The 25184-nt window shown below is 35.7% G+C and overlaps 2 non-coding genes across 2 annotated transcripts; both read right to left on the reverse strand.

The window, feature by feature from the left end:
• Window positions 1–13702: 13702 nt before the first annotated feature.
• On the reverse strand, window positions 13703–13795 carry TRNAI-UAU (transfer RNA isoleucine (anticodon UAU)). The gene is given in 2 exon segments: window positions 13703–13738; window positions 13758–13795. It is a non-coding gene; the product is annotated as a tRNA-Ile (tRNA).
• Window positions 13796–21821: 8026 nt separating this feature from the next.
• Window positions 21822–21914, reverse strand: TRNAI-UAU (transfer RNA isoleucine (anticodon UAU)). Its single transcript is given in 2 exon segments — window positions 21822–21857; window positions 21877–21914. It is a non-coding gene; the product is annotated as a tRNA-Ile (tRNA).
• Between the last annotated feature and the right edge of the window lie 3270 nt (window positions 21915–25184).

The following is a 25184-nucleotide window of genomic DNA, read 5'->3' on the forward strand; positions in this document are numbered from 1 at the left end:
CTTTCTTTCTTTCTTTCTTTCTTTCTTTCTTTCTTTCTTTCTTTCTTTCTTTCTTTCTTTCTTTCTTTCTTTCTTTCTTCCATCCTTTGTAATATCATATTAAATATTAAGGTAGCAGTTTATAATCAATGACTAATGACATAAGAAAAGGAAAAAAAAACAGTATACGAGGCTGCTCCGGGTGAGGCTTGAACTCACAACCTCAGCATTGCTCAACAGATACTGTCTTATAAGTACCGCGCGCTGACCAATTGCGCCACTGGAGCACTTTGCAGCATTAATTGGTTATGCTAGATGTGGATTTTATTCAATACAATCAGTACAGTCATAAGAATTGAAAAAGAAAATAATTTTTGGTGATGAATGATGAGCAACAAAGGAACATGCATGCCAGATGGCACTTGAATAAGCTGTCCACGGTGATAGAAAAGGTTTAAAAAACAACAACAACAATGTTATCATAATTTATGTCATATTTTAGCTTCTGTTGTCATTTTTTAAAAGCTAAACACTGCAAGACTGTTTTAGAGTTGAAGCAAGGATAAAATATCAACTCTAGTGATGAGACACTTGCTGTAATGACTTCCAACTCAGACGGTACTTAAACCCACAACCACAGGCTTAGTAGAACAGTGCCTTATCCATTATGCCAGTGGTGCTTACTGATGTCCTTATTTAAGACTGTTAGGTTTTTAATAGTCAATTATTTATTTATTTTTTAAAAGTGAAGCTGTTTACTGTGTTCTTTGCATTACCAAGTCTAGCAAGAAATGTGCTGGTACTATCCAGAGCTCTCAGTATGGATTATAATGCTATATTGCAGAAAATCAATTTGATGCAACTGCTTTACCAACAGTATGTTAATCTTTTCCATTGCTGTTTTGTTGGCTAACTGAAGGAAGATATGCAGTGCATTTGAACCAAAGCAGATGTGTGCTGACAACTTAAATGCACAATCATGTTTGTGTGCTTTCTTTCTTTCTTCCATCCTTTGTAATATCATATTAAATATTAAGGTAGCAGTTTATAATCAATGACTAATGACATAAGAAAAGGAAAAAAAACATTGTACAAAGATGCTCCAAGTGAGGCTTGAACTCTCAACCTTGGCATTGCTTAACAGATACTGTCTTATAAGTACCGCGCGCTGACCAAAGCGCCACTGGAGCACTTTGCAGCATCAGTTGGTTATGCTAGATGTGGATTTTATTCAATATAATCAGTACAGTCATAAGAATTGAAAAAGAAAATCATTTTTGGTGATGAATGATGAGCAACAAAGGAACATGCATGCCAGATGGCACTTGAATAAGCTGTCCACGATGATAAAAAAGGTTTAAAAAACAACAACAACAATGTTATCATAATTAATATCATATTTTAGCTTCTGTGGTCATTTTTTACAAGCTAAACACTGCAAGACTGTTTTACAGTTGAAGCAAGGATAAAATATCAACTCTAGTGATGAGACACTTGCTGTAATTACTTCCACCCCATATGGGACTTGGACCCCCTGGCTCAGGAGGGCAGTAACTTATCCATTATGCCAGTGGTGCTTACTGATGTTCTTATTTAAGACTGTTAGGTTTTTAATAGTCAATTATTTATTTTTGAGGGAAAAGTGAAGCTGTTTACTGTGTTCTTTGCATTACCAAGTCCAGCAAGAAATGTGCTGGTACTATCCAGAGCTGTCAGTATGGATTATCATGCTCTATTGCAGAAAATCAATTTGATGCAACTGCTTTACCAACAGTATGTTAATCTTTTCCATTGCTGTTTTGTTGGCTGACTGAAGGAAGATATGCAGTGCATTTGTACCAAAGCAGATGTGTGCTGACAACTTAAATGCACAATCATGTTTGTGTTTTTTCTTTCTTTCTTCCATCCTTTGTAATATCATATTAAATATTAAGGTAGCAGTTTATAATCAATGACTAATGACATAAGAAAAGGAAAAAAACAGTATACAAAGCTGCTCCAGGTGAGGCTTGAACACACAACCTCGGCATTGCTCAACAGATACTGTCTTATAAGTACCGCGCGCTGACCAATTGCGCCACTGGAGCACTTTGCAGCATTAATTGGTTATGCTAGATGTGGATTTTATTCAATACAATCAGTACAGTCATAAGAATTGAAAAAGAAAATAATTTTTGGTGATGAATGATGAGCAACAAAGGAACATGCATGCCAGATGGCACTTGAATAAGCTGTCCACGGTGATAGAAAAGGTTTAAAAACAACAACAACAATGTTATCATAATTAATGTCATATTTTAGCTTCTGTTGTCATTTTTTAAAAGCTAAACACTGCAAGACTGTTTTAGAGTTGAAGCAAGGATAAAATATCAACTCTAGTGATGAGACACTTGCTGTAATGACTTCCAACTCAGACGGTACTTAAACCCACAACCACTGGCTTAGGAGAACAGTGCCTTATCCATTATGCCAGTGGTGCTTACTGATGTCCTTATTTAAGACTGTTAGGTTTTTAATAGTCAATTATTTATTTATTTTTTAAAAGTGAAGCTGTTTACTGTGTTCTTTGCATTACCAAGTCTAGCAAGAAATGTGCTGGTACTATCCAGAGCTCTCAGTATGGATTATCATGCTATATTGCAGAAAATCAATTTGATGCAACTGCTTTACCAACAGTATGTTAATCTTTTCCATTGCTGTTTTGTTGGCTAACTGAAGGAAGATATGCAGTGCATTTGAACCAAAGCAGATGTGTGCTGACAACTTAAATGCACAATCATGTTTGTGTGCTTACTTTCTTTCTTCCATCCTTTGTAATATCATATTAAATATTAAGGTAGCAGTTTATAATCAATGACTAATGACATAAGAATAGGAAAAAATCATTGTACAAAGATGCTCCAAGTGAGGCTTGAACTCTCAACCTTGGCATTGCTTAACAGATACTGTCTTATAAGTACCGCGCGCTGACCAAAGCGCCACTGGAGCACTTTGCAGCATCAGTTGGTTATGCTAGATGTGGATTTTATTCAATATAATCAGTACAGTCATAAGAATTGAAAAAGAAAATCATTTTTGGTGATGAATGATGAGCAACAAAGGAACATGCATGCCAGATGGCACTTGAATAAGCTGTCCACGATGATAAAAAAAGGTTTAAAAAACAACAACAACAATGTTATCATAATTAATATCATATTTTAGCTTCTGTGGTCATTTTTTACAAGCTAAACACTGCAAGACTGTTTTACAGTTGAAGCAAGGATAAAATATCAACTCTAGTGATGAGACACTTGCTGTAATTACTTCCACCCCATATGGGACTTGGACCCCCTGGCTCAGGAGGGCAGTGACTTATCCATTATGCCAGTGGTGCTTACTGATGTTCTTATTTAAGACTGTTAGGTTTTTAATAGTCAATTATTTATTTTTGAGGGAAAAGTGAAGCTGTTTACTGTGTTCTTTGCATTACCAAGTCCAGCAAGAAATGTGCTGGTACTATCCAGAGCTGTCAGTATGGATTATCATGCTCTATTGCAGAAAATCAATTTGATGCAACTGCTTTACCAACAGTATGTTAATCTTATCCATTGCTGTTTTGTTGGCTGGCTGAAGGAAGATATGCAGTGCATTTGAACCAAAGCAGATGTGTGCTGACAACTTAAATGCACAATCATGTTTGTGTTTTTTCTTTCTTTCTTCCATCCGTTGTAATATCATATTAAATATTAAGGTAGCAGTTTATAATCAATGACTAATGACATAAGAAAAGGAAAAAAACAGTATACAAAGCTGCTCTAGGTGAGGCTTGAACACAACCTTGGCGTTGCTCAACAGATACTGTCTTATAAGTACCACGCACTTACCAATTGCGCCACTGGAGCACTTTGCAGCATTTATTGGTTATGCTAGATGTGGATTTTATTCATTACAATCAGTACAGTCATTTTTGGTGATGAATGATGAGCAACAAAGGAACATGCATGCCAGATGGCACTTGAATAAGCTGTCCACGGTGATAGAAAAGGTTTAAAAAACAACAACAACAACAATGTTATCATAATTAATGTCATATTTTAGCTTCTGTGGTCATTTTTTACAAGCTAAACACTGCAAGACTGTTTTACAGTTGAAGCAAGGATAAAATATCAACTCTAGTGATGAGACACTTGCTGTAATGACTTCCAACTCAGACGGGACTTAAACCCACAACCACTGGCTTAGGAGAACAGTGCATTATCCATTATGCCAGTGGTGCTTACTGATGTCCTTATTTAAGAATGTTAGGTTTTTAATAGTCAATTATTTATTTTTGAAAAAAAGTGAAGCTGTTTACTGTGTTCTTTGCATTACCAAGTCCAGGAAGAAATGTGCTGGTACTATCCAGAGCTGTCAGTATGGATTATAATGCTATATTGCAGAAAATCAATTTGATGCAACTGCTTTACCAACAGTATGTTAATCTTTTCCATTGCTGTTTTGTTGGCTGACTCAAGGAAGATATGCAGTGCATTTGAACCAAAGCAGATGTGTGCTGACAACTTAAATGCACAATCATGTTTGTGTTTTTTCTTTCTTTCTTTCTTCCATCCTTTGTAATATCATATTAAATATTAAGGTAGCAGTTTATAATCAATGACTAATGACATAAGAAAAGGAAAAAAAAAACAGTATACAAAGCTGCTCCGGGTGAGGCTTGAAATCACTACCTCGGCATTGCTCAACAGATACAGTCTTATAAGTACCGCGCGCTGACCAATTGCGCCACTGGAGCACTTTGCAGCTTTAATTGGTTATGCTAAATGTGTATTTTATTCAATACAATCAGTACAGTCATAAGAATTGAAAAAGAAAATCATTTTTGGTGATGAATGATGAGCAACAAAGAAACATGCATGCCAGATGGCACTTGAATAAGCTGTCCACGGTGATAGAAAAGGTTTAAAAAACAACAACAACAATGTTATCATAATTAATGTCATATTTTAGCTTCTGTTGTCATTTTTTAAAAGCTAAACACTGCAAGACTGTTTTAGAGTTGAAGCAAGGATAAAATATCAACTCTAGTGATGAGACACTTGCTGTAATGACTTCCAACTCAGACGGTACTTAAACCCACAACCACTGGCTTAGGAGAACAGTGCCTTATCCATTATGCCAGTGGTGCTTATTGATGTCCTTATTTAAGACTGTTAGGTTTTTAATAGTCAATTATTTATTTATTTTTTAAAAGTGAAGCTGTTTACTGTGTTCTTTGCATTACCAAGTCTAGCAAGAAATGTGCTGGTACTATCCAGAGCTCTCAGTATGGATTATCATGCTATATTGCAGAAAATCAATTTGATGCAACTGCTTTACCAACAGTATGTTAATCTTTTCCATTGCTGTTTTGTTGGCTAACTGAAGGAAGATATGCAGTGCATTTGAACCAAAGCAGATGTGTGCTGACAACTTAAATGCACAATCATGTTTGTGTGCTTTCTTTCTTTCTTCCATCCTTTGTAATATCATATTAAATATTAAGGTAGCAGTTTATAATCAATGACTAATGACATAAGAAAAGGAAAAAAAACATTGTACAAAGATGCTCCAGGTGAGGCTTGAACTCTCAACCTTGGCATTGCTTAACAGATACTGTCTTGTAAGTACCGCGCGCTGACCAAAGCGCCACTGGAGCACTTTGCAGCATCAGTTGGTTATGCTAGATGTGGATTTTATTCAATATAATCAGTACAGTCATAAGAATTGAAAAAGAAAATCATTTTTGGTGATGAATGATGAGCAACAAAGGAACATGCATGCCAGATGGCACTTGAATAAGCTGTCCACGATGATAAAAAAGGTTTAAAAAACAACAACAACAATGTTATCATAATTAATATCATATTTTAGCTTCTGTGGTCATTTTTTACAAGCTAAACACTGCAAGACTGTTTTACAGTTGAAGCAAGGATAAAATATCAACTCTAGTGATGAGACACTTGCTGTAATTACTTCCACTCCATATGGGACTTGGACCCCCTGGCTCAGGAGGGCAGTGACTTATCCATTATGCCAGTAGTGCTTACTGATGTTCTTATTTAAGACTGTTAGGTTTTTAATAGTCAATTATTTATTTTTGAGGGAAAAGTGAAGCTGTTTACTGTGTTCTTTGCATTACCAAGTCCAGCAAGAAATGTGCTGGTACTATCCAGAACTGTCAGTATGGATTATCATGCTCTATTGCAGAAAATCAATTTGATGCAACTGCTTTACCAACAGTATGTTAATCTTTTCCATTGCTGTTTTGTTGGCTGACTGAAGGAAGATATGCAGTGCATTTGAACCAAAGCAGATGTGTGCTGACAACTTAAATGCACAATCATGTTTGTGTTTTTTCTTTCTTTCTTCCATCCTTTGTAATATCATATTAAATATTAAGGTAGCAGTTTATAATCAATGACTAATGACATAAGAAAAGGAAAAAAAACAGTATACAAAGCTGCTCCAGGTGAGGCTTGAACACACAACCTCGGCGTTGCTCAACAGATACTGTCTTATAAGTACCACGCACTTACCAATTGCGCCACTGGAGCACTTTGCAGCATTGATTGGTTATGCTAGATGTGGATTTTATTCAATACAATCAGTACAGTCATAAGAATTGAAAAAGAAAATCATTTTTGGTGATGAATGATGAGCAACAAAGGAACATGCATGCCAGATGGCACTTGAATAAGCTGTCCACGGTGATAGAAAAGGTTTAAAAAACAACAACAACAACAATGTTATCAAAATTAATGTCATATTTTAGCTTCTGTGGTCATTTTTTACAAGCTAAACACTGCAAGACTGTTTTACAGTTGAAGCAAGGATAAAATATCAACTCTAGTGATGAGACACTTGCTGTAATGACTTCCAACTCAGACGGGACTTAAATCCACAACCACTGGCTTAGGAGAACAGTGCCTTATCCATTATGCCAGTGGTGCTTACTGATGTCCTTATTTAAGAATGTTAGGTTTTTAATAGTCAATTATTTATTTTTTGAAAAAAAAAGTGAAGCTGTTTACTGTGTTCTTTGCATTACCAAGTCTATCAAGAAATGTGCTGGTACTATCCAGAGCTCTCAGTATGGATTATCATGCTATATTGCAGAAAATCAATTTGATGCAACTGCTTTACCAACAGTATGTTAATCTTTTCCATTGCTGTTTTGTTGGCTGACTGAAGGAAGATATGCAGTGCATTTGAACCAAAGCAGATGTGTGCTGACAACTTAAATGCACAATCATGTTTGTGTGCTTTCTTTCTTTCTTCTATCGTTTGTAATATCATATTAAATATTAAGGTAGCAGTTTATAATCAATGACTAATGACATAAGAAAAGGAAAAAAAACAGTATACAAAGATGCTCAAGGTGAGGTTTAAACTCACAAACTCGGCATTGCTCAACAGAAACTGTCTTATAAGTACAGCGCGCTGACCAATTGCGCCACTGGAGCAATTTGCAGCATTAATTGGTTATGCTAGATGTGGATTTTATTCAATACAATCAGTACAATCATAAGAATTGAAAAAGAAAATAATTTTTGGTGATGAATGATGAGCAACAAAGGAACATGCATGCCAGATGGCACTTGAATAAGCTGTCCACGGTGATAGAAAAGGTTTAAAAAACAACAACAACAATGTTATCATAATTAATGTCATATTTTAGCTTCTGTGGTCGTTTTTTACAAGCTAAACACTGCAAGACTGTTTTACAGTTGAAGCAAGGATAAAATATCAACTCTAGTGATGAGACACTTGCTGTAATGACTTCCAACTCAGACGGGACTTAAAGCCACAACCACTGGCTTAGGAGAACAGTGCCTTATCCATTATGCACATGGTGCTTACTGATGTCCTTATTTAAGACTGATAGGTTTTTAATAGTCAATTATTTATTTTTGAAAAAAAGTGAAGCTGTTTACTGTGTTCTTTGCATTACCAAGTCCAGCAAGAAATGTGCTGGTACTATCCAGAGCTGTCAGTATGGATTATCATGCTCTATTGCAGAAAATCAATTTGATGCAACTGCTTTACCAACAGTATGTTAATCTTTTCCATTGCTGTTTTGTTGGCTGACTGAAGGAAGATATGCAGTGCATTTGTACCAAAGCAGATGTGTGCTGACAACTTAAATGCACAATCATGTTTGTGTTTTTTCTTTCTTTCTTCCATCCTTTGTAATATCATATTAAATATTAAGGTAGCAGTTTATAATCAATGACTAATGACATTAGAAAAGGAAAAAAACAGTATACAAAGCAGCTCCAGGTGAGGCTTGAACACACAACCTCGGCGTTCCTCAACAGATACTGTCTTATAAGTACCACGCACTTACCAATTGCGCCACTGGAGCACTTTGCAGCATTTATTGGTTATGCTAGATGTGGATTTTATTCAATACAATCAGTACAGTCATAAGAATTGAAAAAGAAAATCATTTTTGGTGATGAATGATGAGCAACAAAGGAACATGCATGCCAGATGGCACTTGAATAAGCTGTCCACGGTGATAGAAAAGGTTTAAAAAACAACAACAACAATGTTATCATAATTAATGTCATACTTTAGCTTCTGTGGTCATTTTTTACAAGCTAAACACTGCAAGACTGTTTTACAGTTGAAGCAAGGATAAAATATCAACTCTAGTGATGAGACACTTGCTGTAATGACTTCCAACTCAGACGGGACTTAAGCCCACAACCACTGGCTTAGGAGAACAGTGCCTTATCCATTATGCCAGTGGTGCTTACTGATGTCCTTATTTAAGAATGTTAGGTTTTTAATAGTCAATTATTTATTTTTTGAAAAAAAAGTGAAGCTGTTTACTGTGTTCATTGCATTACCAAGTCTATCAAGAAATGTGCTGGTACTATCCAGAGCTCTCAGTATGGATTATCATGCTATATTGCAGAAAATCAATTTGATGCAACTGCTTTACCAACAGTATGTTAATCTTTTCCATTGCTGTATTGTTGGCTGACTGAAGGAAGATATGCAGTGCATTTGAACCAAAGCAGATGTGTGCTGACAACTTAAATGCACAATCATGTTTGTGTGCTTTCTTTCTTTCTTCTATCCTTTGTAATATCATATTAAATATTAAGGTAGCAGTTTATAATCAATGACTAATGACATAAGAAAAGGAAAAAAAACAGTATACAAAGATGCTCCAGGTGAGGTTTAAACTCACAAACTCGGCATTGCTCAACAGAAACTGTCTTATAAGTACTGCGCGCTGACCAATTGCGCCACTGGAGCAATTTGCAGCATTAATTGGTTATGCTAGATGTGGATTTTATTCAATACAATCAGTACAATCATAAGAATTGAAAAAGAAAATCTTTTTTGGTGATGAATGATGAGCAACAAAGGAACATGCATGCCAGATGGCACTTGAATAAGCTGTCCACGGTGATAGAAAAGGTTTAAAAAACAACAACAACAATGTTATCATAATTAATGTCATATTTTAGCTTCTGTGGTCATTTTTTACAAGCTAAACACTGCAAGACTGTTTTACAGTTGAAGCAAGGATAAAATATCAACTCTAGTGATGAGACACTTGCTGTAATGACTTCCAACTCAGACGGGACTTAAAGCCACAACCACTGGCTTAGGAGAACAGTGCCTTATCCATTATGCACATGGTGCTTACTGATGTTCTTATTTAAGACTGATAGGTTTTTAATAGTCAATTATTTATTTTTGAAAAAAAGTGAAGCTGTTTACTGTGTTCTTTGCATTACCAAGTCCAGCAAGAAATGTGCTGGTACTATCCAGAGTTGTCAGTATGGATTATAATGCTATATTGCAGAAAATCAATTTGATGCAACTGCTTTACCAACAGTATGTTAATCTTTTCCATTGCTGTTTTGTTGGCTGACTCAAGGAAGATATGCAGTGCATTTCAACCAAAGCAGATGTGTGCTGACAACTTAAATGCACAATCATGTTTGTGTTTTTTCTTTCTTTCTTTCTTTCTTCCATCCTTTGTAATATCATATTAAATATTAAGGTAGCAGTTTATAATCAATGACTAATGACATAAGAAAAGGAAAAAAAATAGTATACAAAGCTGCTCCGGGTGAGGCTTGAACTCACAACCTCGGCATTGCTTAACAGATACTGTCTTATAGGTACCGTGCGCTGACCAATTGCGCCACTGGAGCACTTTGCAGTGTTAATTGGTTATGCTAGATGTAGATTTTATTCAATACAATCAGTACAGTCATAAGAATTGAAAAAGAAAATCATTTTTGGTGATGAATGATGAGCAACAAAGGAACATGCATGCCAGATGGCACTTGAATAAGCTGTCCACGGTGATAGAAAACGTTTAAAAAACAACAACAACAATGTTATCATAATTAATGTCATATTTTAGCTTCTGTTGTCATTTTTTAAAAGCTAAACACTGCAAGACTGTTTTAGAGTTGAAGCAAGGATAAAATATCAACTCTAGTGATGAGACACTTGCTGTAATGACTTCCAACTCAGACGGGACTTAAACCCACAACCACTGGCTTAGGAGAACAGTGCCTTATCCATTATGCCAGTGGTGCTTACTGATGTCCTTATTTAAGACTGTTAGGTTTTTAATAGTCAATTATTTATTTATTTTTTAAAAGTGAAGCTGTTTACTGTGTTCTTTGCATTACCAAGTCTAGCAAGAAATGTGCTGGTACAATCCAGAGCTCTCAGTATGGATTATCATGCTATATTGCAGAAAATCAATTTGATGCAACTGCTTTACCAACAGTATGTTAATCTTTTCCATTGCTGTTTTGTTGGCTGACTGAAGGAAGATATGCAGTGCATTTGAACCAAAGCAGATGTGTGCTGACAACTTAAATGCACAATCATGTTTGTGTGCTATCTTTCTTTCTTCCATCCTTTGTAATATCATATTAAATATTAAGGTAGCAGTTTATAATCAATGACTAATGACATAAGAAAAGGAAAAAAAACTTTGTACAAAGATGCTCCAGGTGAGGCTTGAACTCTCAACCTTGGCATTGCTTAACAGATACTGTCTTATAAGTACCGCGCGCTGACCAAAGCGCCACTGGAGCACTTTGCAACATCAGTTGGTTATGCTAGATGTGGATTTTATTCAATATAATCAGTACAGTCATAAGAATTGAAAAAGAAAATCATTTTTGGTGATGAATGATGAGCAACAAAGGAACATGCATGCGAGATGGCACTTGAATAAGCTGTCCACGATGATAAAAAAAGGTTTAAAAAACAACAACAATGTTATCATAATTAATATCATATTTTAGCTTCTGTGGTCATTTTTTACAAGCTAAACACTGCAAGACTGTTTTACAGTTGAAGCAAGGATAAAATATCAACTCTAGGGATGAGACACTTGCTGTAATTACTTCCACCCCATATGGGACTTGGACCCCCTGGCTCAGGAGGGCAGTGACTTATCCATTATGCCAGTAGTGCTTACTGATGTTCTTATTTAAGACTGTTAGGTTTTTAATAGTCAATTATTTATTTTTGAGGGAAAAGTGAAGCTGTTTACTGTGTTCTTTGCATTACCAAGTCCAGCAAGAAATGTGCTGGTACTATCCAGAGCTGTCAGTATGGATTATCATGCTCTATTGCAGAAAATCAATTTGATGCAACTGCTTTACCAACAGTATGTTAATCTTTTCCATTGCTGTTTTGTTGGCTGACTGAAGGAAGATATGCAGTGCATTTGAACCAAAGCAGATGTGTGCTGACAACTTAAATGCACAATCATGTTTGTGTTTTTTCTTTCTTTCTTCCATCCTTTGTAATATCATATTAAATATTAAGGTAGCAGTTTATAATCAATGACTAATGACATAAGAAAAGGAAAAAAAACAGTAAACAAAGCTGCTCCAGGTGAGGCTTGAACACACAACCTTGGCGTTGCTCAACAGATACTGTCTTATAAGTACCACGCACTTACCAATTGCGCCACTGGAGCACTTTGCAGCATTGATTGGTTATGCTAGATGTGGATTTTATTCAATACAATCAGTGCAGTCATAAGAATTGAAAAAGAAAATCATTTTTGGTGATGAATGATGAGCAACAAAGGAACATGCATGCCAGATGGCACTTGAATAAGCTGTCCACGGTGATAGAAAAGGTTTAAAAAACAACAACAACAACAATGTTATCATAATTAATGTCATATTTTAGCTTCTGTGGTCATTTTTTACAAGCTAAACACTGCAAGACTGTTTTACAGTTGAAGCAAGGATAAAATATCAACTCTAGTGATGAGACACTTGCTGTAATGACTTCCAACTCAGACGGGACTTAAACCCACAACCACTGGCTTAGGAGAACAGTGCCTTATCCATTATGCCAGTGGTGCTTACTGATGTCCTTATTTAAGAATGTTAGGTTTTTAATAGTCAATTATTTATTTTTTGAAAAAAAAGTGAAGCTGTTTACTGTGTTCTTTGCATTACCAAGTCTATCAAGAAATGTGCTGGTACTATCCAGAGCTCTCAGTATGGATTATCATGCTATATTGCAGAAAATCAATTTGATGCAACTGCTTTACCAACAGTATGTTAATCTTTTCCATTGCTGTATTGTTGGCTGACTGAAGGAAGATATGCAGTGCATTTGAACCAAAGCAGATGTGTGCTGACAACTTAAATGCACAATCATGTTTGTGTGCTTTCTTTCTTTCTTCCATGCTTTGTAATATCATATTAAATATTAAGGTAGCAGTTTATAATCAATGACTAATGACATAAGAAAAGGAAAAAAAACAGTATACAAAGATGCTCCAGGTGAGGTTTAAACTCACAACCTTGGCATTGCTCAACAGAAACTGTCTTATAAGTACTGCGCGCTGACCAATTGCGCCACTGGAGCAATTTGCAGCATTAATTGGTTATGCTAGATGTGGATTTTATTCAATACAATCAGAACAGTTATAAGAATTGAAAAAGAAAATAATTTTTGGTGATGAATGATGAGCAACAAAGGAACATGCATGCCAGATGGCACTTGAATAAGCTGTCCACGGTGATAGAAAAGGTTTAAAAAACAACAACAACAATGTTATCATAATTAATGTCATATTTTAGCTTCTGTGGTCATTTTTTCCAAGCTAAACACTGCAAGACTGTTTTACAGTTGAAGCAAGGATAAAATATCAACTCTAGTGATGAGACACTTGCTGTAATGACTTCCAACTAAGACGGGACTTAAACCCACAACCACTGGCTTAGGAGAACAGTGCCTTATCCATTATGCACATGGTGCTTACTGATGTCCTTATTTAAGACTGATAGGTTTTTAATAGTCAATTATTTATCTTTGAAAAAAAGTGAAGCTGTTTACTGTGTTCTATGCATTACCAAGTCCAGCAAGAAATGTGCTGGTACTATCCAGAGCTGTCAGTATGGATTATAATGCTATATTGCAGAAAATCAATTTGATGCAACTGCTTTACCAACAGTATGTTAATCTTTTCCATTGCTGTTTTGTTGGCTGACTCAAGGAAGATATGCAGTGCATTTGAACAAAAGCAGATGTGTGCTGACAACTTAAATGCACAATCATGTTTGTATTTTTTCTTTCTTTCTTTCTTCCATCCTTTGTAATATCATATTAAATATTAAGGTAGCAGTTTATAATCAATGACTAATGACATAAGAAAAGGAAAAAAAACAGTATACAAAGCTGCTCCAGGTGAGGCTTGAACTCACAACCTCGGCATTGCTTAACAGATACTGTCTTATAACTACCGCGCGCTGACCAATTGCGCCACTGGAGCACTTTGCAGCGTTAATTGGTTATGCTAGATGTGGATTTTATTCAATACAATCAGTACAGTCATAAGAATTGAAAAAGAAAATCATTTTTGGTGATGAATGATGAGCAACAAAGGAACATGCATGCCAGATGGCACTTGAATAAGCTGTCCACGGTGATAGAAAAGGTTTAAAAAACAACAACAACAATGTTATCATAATTAATGTCATATTTTAGCTTCTGTTGTCATTTTTTAAAAGCTAAACACTGCAAGACTGTTTTAGAGTTGAAGCAAGGATAAAATATCAACTCTAGTGATGAGACACTTGCTGTAATGACTTCCAACTCAGACGGGACTTAAACCCACAACCACTGGCTTAGGAGAACAGTGCCTTATCCATTATGCCAGTGGTGCTTACTGATGTCCTTATTTAAGAATGTTAGGTTTTTAATAGTCAATTATTTATTTATTTTTTAAAAGTGAAGCTGTTTACTGTGTTCTTTGCATTACCAAGTCTAGCAAGAAATGTGCTGGTACAATCCAGAGCTCTCAGTATGGATTATCATGCTATATTGCAGAAAATCAATTTGATGCAACTGCTTTACCAACAGTATGTTAATCTTTTCCATTGCTGTTTTGTTGGCTGACTGAAGGAAGATATGCAGTGCATTTGAACCAAAGCAGATGTGTGCTGACAACTTAAATGCACAATCATGTTTGTGTTTTTTCTTTCTTTCTTCCATCCTTTGTAATATCATATTAAATATTAAGGTAGCAGTTTATAATCAATGACTAATGACATAAGAAAAGGAAAAAAAACAGTATACAAAGATGCTCCAGGTGAGGCTTGAACTCAAAACCTCGGCATTGCTCAACAGATACTGTCTTATAAGAACCGCGCGCAGACCAATTGCGCCACTGGAGCACTTTGTAGCATTGATTTGTTATGCTAGATGTGGATTTTATTCAATACAATCAGTACAGTCATAAGAATTGAAAAAGAAAATCATTTTTGGTGATGAATGATGAGCAACAAAGGAACATGTATGCCAGATGGCACTTGAATAAGCTGTCCACGGTGATAGAAAAGGTTTAAAAAACAACAACAACAATGTTATCATAATTAATGTCATATTTTAGCTTCTGTGGTCATTTATTACAAGCTTAACACTGCAAGACTGTTTTACAGTTGAAGCAAGGATAAAATATCAACTCTGGTGATGAGACACTTGCTGTAATGACTTCCACCCCATATGGGACTTGGACCCCCTGGCTTAGGAGGGCAGTGACTTATCCATTATGCCAGTGGTGCTTACTGATGTCCTTATTTAAGACTGATAGGTTTTTAATAGTCAATTATTTATTTTTGAAATAAAGTGAAGCTGTTTACTGTGTTCTTTGCATTACCAAGTCTAGCAAGAAATGTTCTGGTACTATCCAGAGCTGTCAGTATGGATTATCATGCTATATTGCAGAAAATCAATTTGATGCAACTGCTTTACCAACAGTATGTTAATCTTTTCCATTGCTGTTTTTTTGGCTGACTGAAGGAAGATATGCAGTGCATTTGAACCAAAGCAGATGTGTGCTGACAACTTAAATGCACAATCATGTTTGTGTTTTTTCTTTCTTTCTTCCATCCTTTGTAATATCATATTAAATATTAAGGTAGCAGTTTATAATCAATGACTAATGACATAAGTAAAGGAAAAAAAACAGTATACAAAGCTGCTCCAGGTGAGGCTTGAACACACAACCTCGGCATTGCTCAACAGATACTGTCTTATAAGTACCGCGTGCTGACCAATTGCGCCACTGGAGCACTTTGCAGCATTAATTGGTTATGCTAGATGTGGATTTTATTCAATACAATCAGTACAGTCATAAGAATTGAAAAAGAAAATCATTTTTGGTGATGAATGATGAGCAACAAAGGAACATGCATGCTAGACGGCACTTGAATAAGCTGTCCACGGTGATAGAAAAGGTTTAAAAAACAACAACAAAAATGTTATCATAATTAATGTCATATTTTAGCTTCTGTGGTCATTTTTTTAAAGCTAAACACTGCAAGACTGTTTTAGAGTTGAAGCAAGGATAAAATATCAACTCTAGTGATCAGACACTTGCTGTAATGACTTCCAACTCAGACGGGACTTAAACCCACAACCACTGGCTTAGGAGAACAGTGCTTTATCCATTATGCCAGTGGTGCTTACTGATGTCCTTATTTAAGACTGTTAGGTTTTTAATAGTCAATTATTATTATTTTTTTTAAAAATTGAAGCTGTTTACTGTGTTCTTTGCATTACCAAGTCTAGCAAGAAATGTGCTGGTACTATCCCGAGCTCTCAGTTTGGATTATCATGCTATATTGCAGAAAATCAATTTGATGCAACTGCTTTACCAACAGTATGTTAATCTTTTCCATTGCTGTTTTGTTGGCTGACTGAAGGAAGATATGCAGTGCATTTGAACCAAAGCAGATGTGTGCTGACAACTTAAATGCACAATCATGTTTGTGTGCTTTCTTTCTTTCTTCCATCCTTTGTAATATCATATTAAATATTAAGGTAGCAGTTTATAATAAATGACTAATGACATAAGAAAAGGGAAAAAAACAGTGTACAAAGATGCTCCAGGTGAGGCTTGAACTCACAACCTCGGCATTGCTCAACAGATACTGTCTTATAAGTACCGCGTGCTGACCAATTGCGACACTGGAGCACTTTGCAGCATTAATTGGTTATGCTAGATGTGGATTTTATTCAATACAATCAGTACAGTCATAAGAATGGAAAAAGAAAATCATTTTTGGTGATGAATGATGAGCAACAAAGGAACATGCATGCCAGATGGCACTTGAATAAGCTGTCCACGGTGATAGAAAAGGTTTAAAAAACAACAACAATGTTATCATAATTAATGTCATATTTTAGCTTCCGTGGTCATTTTTTACAAGCTAAACACTGCAAGACTGTTTTACAGTTGAAGCAAGGATAAAATATCAACTCTAGTGATGAGACACTTGCTGTAATGACTTCCAACTCAGACAGGACTTAAACCCACAACCACTGGCTTAGGAGAACAGTGCCTTATCCATTATGCCAGTGGTGCTTACTGATGTCCTTATTTAAGACTGATAGGTTTATAATAGTCAATTATTTATTTTTGAAAAAAAGTGAAGCTGTTTACAGTGTTCTTTGCATTACCAAGTCCAGCAAGAAATGTGCTGGTACTATCCAGAGCTGTCAGTATGGATTATCATGCTATATTGCAGAAAATCAATTTGATGCAACTGCTTTACCAACAGTATGTTAATCTTTTCCATTGCTGTTTTGTTGACTGACTGAAGGAAGATATGCAGTGCATTTGAACCAAAGCAGATGTGTGCTGACAACTTAAATGCACAATCATGTTTGTGTTTTTACTTTCTTTCTTCCATCCTTTGTAATATCATATTAAATATTAAGGTAGCAGTTTATAATCAATGACTATTGACATAAGAAAAGGAAAAAAAACAGTATACAAAGATGCTCCAGGTGAGGCTTGATCTCACAACCTCGGCATTGCTCAACAGATACTGTCTTATAAGTTTCGCACGCTGACCAATTGCGCCACTGGAGAACTTTGCAGCATTTATTGGAAATGCTAGATGTGGATTGTATTCAATACAATCAGTACATTCATAAGAATTGAAAAAGAAAATCATTTTTGGTGATGAATGATGAGCAACAAAGGAACATGCATGCCAGATGGCACTAGAATAAGCTGTCCACGGTGATAGAAAAGGTTTAAAAAACAACAACAACAATGTTATCATATTTAATGTCATATTTTAGCTTCTGTGGTCATTTTTTACAAGCTAAACACTGCAAGACTGTTTTACAGTTGAAGCAAGGATAAAATATCAACTCTAGTGATGAGACACTTGCTGTAATGACTTCCAACTCAGACGAGACTTAAACCCACAAACACTGGCTTAGGAGAACAGTGCCTTATCCATTATGCCAGTGGTGCTTACTGATGTCCTTATTTAAGACTGATTGGTTTTTAATAGTCAATTATTTATTTTTGAAAAAAAGTGAAGCTGTTTACTGTGTTATTTGCATTACCAAGTCCAGCAAGAAATGTGCTGGTACTATCCAGAGCTGTCAGTATGAATTATCATGCTATATTGCAGAAAATCAATTTGATGCAACTTCTTTACCAACAGTATGTTAATCTTTTCCATTGCTGTTTTGTTGGCTGACTGAAGGAAGATATGCAGTGCATTTGAACAAAAGCAGATGTGTGCTGACAACTTAAATGCACAATCATGTTTGTGTTTTTTCTTTCTTTCTTCCATCCTTTGTAATATCATATTAAATATTAAGGTAGCAGTTTATAATCAATGACTAATGACAAGAAATGGAAAAAACAGTATACAAAGATGCTCCATGTGAGGCTTGAACTCACAACCTCGGCATTGCTTAACAGATACTATCTTATAGGTACCGTGCGCTGACCAATTGCGCCACTGGAGCACTTTGCAGTGTTAATTGGTTATGCTAGATGTAGATTTTATTCAATACAATCAGTACAGTCATAAGAATTGAAAAAGAAAATCATTTTTGGTGATGAATGATGAGCAACAAAGGAACATGCATGCCAGATGGCACTTGAATAAGCTGTCCACGGTGATAGAAAACGTTTAAAAAACAACAACAACAATGTTATCATAATTAATGTCATATTTTAGCTTCTGTTGTCATTTTTTAAAAGCTAAACACTGCAAGACTGTTTTAGAGTTGAAGCAAGGATAAAATATCAACTCTAGTGATGAGACACTTGCTGTAATGACTTCCAACTCAGACGGGACTTAAACCCACAACCACTGGCTTAGGAGAACAGTGCCTTATCCATTATGCCAGTGGTGCTTACTGATGTCCTTATTTAAGACTGTTAGGTTTTTAATAGTCAATTATTTATTTATTTTTTAAAAGTGAAGCTGTTTACTGTGTTCTTTGCATTACCAAGTCTAGCAAGAAATGTGCTGGTACAATCCAGAGCTCTCAGTATGGATTATCATGCTATATTGCAGAAAATCAATTTGATGCAACTGCTTTACCAACAGTATGTTAATCTTTTCCATTGCTGTTTTGTTGGCTGACTGAAGGAAGATATGCAGTGCATTTGAACCAAAGCAGATGTGTGCTGACAACTTAAATGCACAATCATGTTTGTGTGCTATCTTTCTTTCTTCCATCCTTTGTAATATCATATTAAATATTAAGGTAGCAGTTTATAATCAATGACTAATGACATAAGAAAAGGAAAAAAAACTTTGTACAAAGATGCTCCAGGTGAGGCTTGAACTCTCAACCTTGGCATTGCTTAACAGATACTGTCTTATAAGTACCGCGCGCTGACCAAAGCGCCACTGGAGCACTTTGCAGCATCAGTTGGTTATGCTAGATGTGGATTTTATTCAATATAATCAGTACAGTCATAAGAATTGAAAAAGAAAATCATTTTTGGTGATGAATGATGAGCAACAAAGGAACATGCATGCGAGATGGCACTTGAATAAGCTGTCCACGATGATAAAAAAAGGTTTAAAAAACAACAACAATGTTATCATAATTAATATCATATTTTAGCTTCTGTGGTCATTTTTTACAAGCTAAACACTGCAAGACTGTTTTACAGTTGAAGCAAGGATAAAATATCAACTCTAGTGATGAGACACTTGCTGTAATTACTTCCACCCCATATGGGACTTGGACCCCCTGGCTCAGGAGGGCAGTGACTTATCCATTATGCCAGTAGTGCTTACTGATGTTCTTATTTAAGACTGTTAGGTTTTTAATAGTCAATTATTTATTTTTGAGGGAAAAGTGAAGCTGTTTACTGTGTTCTTTGCATTACCAAGTCCAGCAAGAAATGTGCTGGTACTATCCAGAGCTGTCAGTATGGATTATCATGCTCTATTGCAGAAAATCAATTTGATGCAACTGCTTTACCAACAGTATGTTAATCTTTTCCATTGCTGTTTTGTTGGCTGACTGAAGGAAGATATGCAGTGCATTTGAACCAAAGCAGATGTGTGCTGACAACTTAAATGCACAATCATGTTTGTGTTTTTTCTTTCTTTCTTCCATCCTTTGTAATATCATATTAAATATTAAGGTAGCAGTTTATAATCAATGACTAATGACATAAGAAAAGGAAAAAAAACAGTAAACAAAGCTGCTCCAGGTGAGGCTTGAACACACAACCTTGGCGTTGCTCAACAGATACTGTCTTATAAGTACCACGCACTTACCAATTGCGCCACTGGAGCACTTTGCAGCATTGATTGGTTATGCTAGATGTGGATTTTATTCAATACAATCAGTGCAGTCATAAGAATTGAAAAAGAAAATCATTTTTGGTGATGAATGATGAGCAACAAAGGAACATGCATGCCAGATGGCACTTGAATAAGCTGTCCACGGTGATAGAAAAGGTTTAAAAAACAACAACAACAACAATGTTATCATAATTAATGTCATATTTTAGCTTCTGTGGTCATTTTTTACAAGCTAAACACTGCAAGACTGTTTTACAGTTGAAGCAAGGATAAAATATCAACTCTAGTGATGAGACACTTGCTGTAATGACTTCCAACTCAGACGGGACTTAAACCCACAACCACTGGCTTAGGAGAACAGTGCCTTATCCATTATGCCAGTGGTGCTTACTGATGTCCTTATTTAAGAATGTTAGGTTTTTAATAGTCAATTATTTATTTTTTGAAAAAAAAGTGAAGCTGTTTACTGTGTTCTTTGCATTACCAAGTCTATCAAGAAATGTGCTGGTACTATCCAGAGCTCTCAGTATGGATTATCATGCTATATTGCAGAAAATCAATTTGATGCAACTGCTTTACCAACAGTATGTTAATCTTTTCCATTGCTGTATTGTTGGCTGACTGAAGGAAGATATGCAGTGCATTTGAACCAAAGCAGATGTGTGCTGACAACTTAAATGCACAATCATGTTTGTGTGCTTTCTTTCTTTCTTCCATGCTTTGTAATATCATATTAAATATTAAGGTAGCAGTTTATAATCAATGACTAATGACATAAGAAAAGGAAAAAAAACAGTATACAAAGATGCTCCAGGTGAGGTTTAAACTCACAACCTTGGCATTGCTCAACAGAAACTGTCTTATAAGTACTGCGCGCTGACCAATTGCGCCACTGGAGCAATTTGCAGCATTAATTGGTTATGCTAGATGTGGATTTTATTCAATACAATCAGAACAGTTATAAGAATTGAAAAAGAAAATAATTTTTGGTGATGAATGATGAGCAACAAAGGAACATGCATGCCAGATGGCACTTGAATAAGCTGTCCACGGTGATAGAAAAGGTTTAAAAAACAACAACAACAATGTTATCATAATTAATGTCATATTTTAGCTTCTGTGGTCATTTTTTACAAGCTAAACACTGCAAGACTGTTTTACAGTTGAAGCAAGGATAAAATATCAACTCTAGTGATGAGACACTTGCTGTAATGACTTCCAACTAAGACGGGACTTAAACCCACAACCACTGGCTTAGGAGAACAGTGCCTTATCCATTATGCACATGGTGCTTACTGATGTCCTTATTTAAGACTGATAGGTTTTTAATAGTCAATTATTTATCTTTGAAAAAAAGTGAAGCTGTTTACTGTGTTCTATGCATTACCAAGTCCAGCAAGAAATGTGCTGGTACTATCCAGAGCTGTCAGTATGGATTATAATGCTATATTGCAGAAAATCAATTTGATGCAACTGCTTTACCAACAGTATGTTAATCTTTTCCATTGCTGTTTTGTTGGCTGACTCAAGGAAGATATGCAGTGCATTTGAACAAAAGCAGATGTGTGCTGACAACTTAAATGCACAATCATGTTTGTATTTTTTCTTTCTTTCTTTCTTCCATCCTTTGTAATATCATATTAAATATTAAGGTAGCAGTTTATAATCAATGACTAATGACATAAGAAAAGGAAAAAAAACAGTATACAAAGCTGCTCCAGGTGAGGCTTGAACTCACAACCTCGGCATTGCTTAACAGATACTGTCTTATAACTACCGCGCGCTGACCAATTGCGCCACTGGAGCACTTTGCAGCGTTAATTGGTTATGCTAGATGTGGATTTTATTCAATACAATCAGTACAGTCATAAGAATTGAAAAAGAAAATCATTTTTGGTGATGAATGATGAGCAACAAAGGAACATGCATGCCAGATGGCACTTGAATAAGCTGTCCACGGTGATAGAAAAGGTTTAAAAAACAACAACAACAATGTTATCATAATTAATGTCATATTTTAGCTTCTGTTGTCATTTTTTAAAAGCTAAACACTGCAAGACTGTTTTAGAGTTGAAGCAAGGATAAAATATCAACTCTAGTGATGAGACACTTGCTGTAATGACTTCCAACTCAGACGGGACTTAAACCCACAACCACTGGCTTAGGAGAACAGTGCCTTATCCATTATGCCAGTGGTGCTTACTGATGTCCTTATTTAAGAATGTTAGGTTTTTAATAGTCAATTATTTATTTATTTTTTAAAAGTGAAGCTGTTTACTGTGTTCTTTGCATTACCAAGTCTAGCAAGAAATGTGCTGGTACAATCCAGAGCTCTCAGTATGGATTATCATGCTATATTGCAGAAAATCAATTTGATGCAACTGCTTTACCAACAGTATGTTAATCTTTTCCATTGCTGTTTTGTTGGCTGACTGAAGGAAGATATGCAGTGCATTTGAACCAAAGCAGATGTGTGCTGACAACTTAAATGCACAATCATGTTTGTGTTTTTTCTTTCTTTCTTCCATCCTTTGTAATATCATATTAAATATTAAGGTAGCAGTTTATAATCAATGACTAATGACATAAGAAAAGGAAAAAAAACAGTATACAAAGATGCTCCAGGTGAGGCTTGAACTCAAAACCTCGGCATTGCTCAACAGATACTGTCTTATAAGAACCGCGCGCAGACCAATTGCGCCACTGGAGCACTTTGTAGCATTGATTTGTTATGCTAGATGTGGATTTTATTCAATACAATCAGTACAGTCATAAGAATTGAAAAAGAAAATCATTTTTGGTGATGAATGATGAGCAACAAAGGAACATGTATGCCAGATGGCACTTGAATAAGCTGTCCACGGTGATAGAAAAGGTTTAAAAAACAACAACAACAATGTTATCATAATTAATGTCATATTTTAGCTTCTGTGGTCATTTATTACAAGCTTAACACTGCAAGACTGTTTTACAGTTGAAGCAAGGATAAAATATCAACTCTGGTGATGAGACACTTGCTGTAATGACTTCCACCCCATATGGGACTTGGACCCCCTGGCTTAGGAGGGCAGTGACTTATCCATTATGCCAGTGGTGCTTACTGATGTCCTTATTTAAGACTGATAGGTTTTTAATAGTCAATTATTTATTTTTGAAATAAAGTGAAGCTGTTTACTGTGTTCTTTGCATTACCAAGTCTAGCAAGAAATGTTCTGGTACTATCCAGAGCTGTCAGTATGGATTATCATGCTATATTGCAGAAAATCAATTTGATGCAACTGCTTTACCAACAGTATGTTAATCTTTTCCATTGCTGTTTTTTTGGCTGACTGAAGGAAGATATGCAGTGCATTTGAACCAAAGCAGATGTGTGCTGACAACTTAAATGCACAATCATGTTTGTGTTTTTTCTTTCTTTCTTCCATCCTTTGTAATATCATATTAAATATTAAGGTAGCAGTTTATAATCAATGACTAATGACATAAGTAAAGGAAAAAAAACAGTATACAAAGCTGCTCCAGGTGAGGCTTGAACACACAACCTCGGCATTGCTCAACAGATACTGTCTTATAAGTACCGCGTGCTGACCAATTGCGCCACTGGAGCACTTTGCAGCATTAATTGGTTATGCTAGATGTGGATTTTATTCAATACAATCAGTACAGTCATAAGAATTGAAAAAGAAAATCATTTTTGGTGATGAATGATGAGCAACAAAGGAACATGCATGCTAGACGGCACTTGAATAAGCTGTCCACGGTGATAGAAAAGGTTTAAAAAACAACAACAAAAATGTTATCATAATTAATGTCATATTTTAGCTTCTGTGGTCATTTTTTTAAAGCTAAACACTGCAAGACTGTTTTAGAGTTGAAGCAAGGATAAAATATCAACTCTAGTGATCAGACACTTGCTGTAATGACTTCCAACTCAGACGGGACTTAAACCCACAACCACTGGCTTAGGAGAACAGTGCTTTATCCATTATGCCAGTGGTGCTTACTGATGTCCTTATTTAAGACTGTTAGGTTTTTAATAGTCAATTATTATTATTTTTTTTAAAAATTGAAGCTGTTTACTGTGTTCTTTGCATTACCAAGTCTAGCAAGAAATGTGCTGGTACTATCCCGAGCTCTCAGTTTGGATTATCATGCTATATTGCAGAAAATCAATTTGATGCAACTGCTTTACCAACAGTATGTTAATCTTTTCCATTGCTGTTTTGTTGGCTGACTGAAGGAAGATATGCAGTGCATTTGAACCAAAGCAGATGTGTGCTGACAACTTAAATGCACAATCATGTTTGTGTGCTTTCTTTCTTTCTTCCATCCTTTGTAATATCATATTAAATATTAAGGTAGCAGTTTATAATAAATGACTAATGACATAAGAAAAGGGAAAAAAACAGTGTACAAAGATGCTCCAGGTGAGGCTTGAACTCACAACCTCGGCATTGCTCAACAGATACTGTCTTATAAGTACCGCGTGCTGACCAATTGCGACACTGGAGCACTTTGCAGCATTAATTGGTTATGCTAGATGTGGATTTTATTCAATACAATCAGTACAGTCATAAGAATGGAAAAAGAAAATCATTTTTGGTGATGAATGATGAGCAACAAAGGAACATGCATGCCAGATGGCACTTGAATAAGCTGTCCACGGTGATAGAAAAGGTTTAAAAAACAACAACAATGTTATCATAATTAATGTCATATTTTAGCTTCTGTGGTCATTTTTTACAAGCTAAACACTGCAAGACTGTTTTACAGTTGAAGCAAGGATAAAATATCAACTCTAGTGATGAGACACTTGCTGTAATGACTTCCAACTCAGACAGGACTTAAACCCACAACCACTGGCTTAGGAGAACAGTGCCTTATCCATTATGCCAGTGGTGCTTACTGATGTCCTTATTTAAGACTGATAGGTTTATAATAGTCAATTATTTATTTTTGAAAAAAAGTGAAGCTGTTTACAGTGTTCTTTGCATTACCAAGTCCAGCAAGAAATGTGCTGGTACTATCCAGAGCTGTCAGTATGGATTATCATGCTATATTGCAGAAAATCAATTT

The sequence above is a fragment of the Pseudophryne corroboree genome, unplaced genomic scaffold (genome assembly GCF_028390025.1).
Source record: "Pseudophryne corroboree isolate aPseCor3 unplaced genomic scaffold, aPseCor3.hap2 scaffold_1274, whole genome shotgun sequence".
NCBI classification, from domain to species: domain Eukaryota; kingdom Metazoa; phylum Chordata; class Amphibia; order Anura; family Myobatrachidae; genus Pseudophryne; species Pseudophryne corroboree.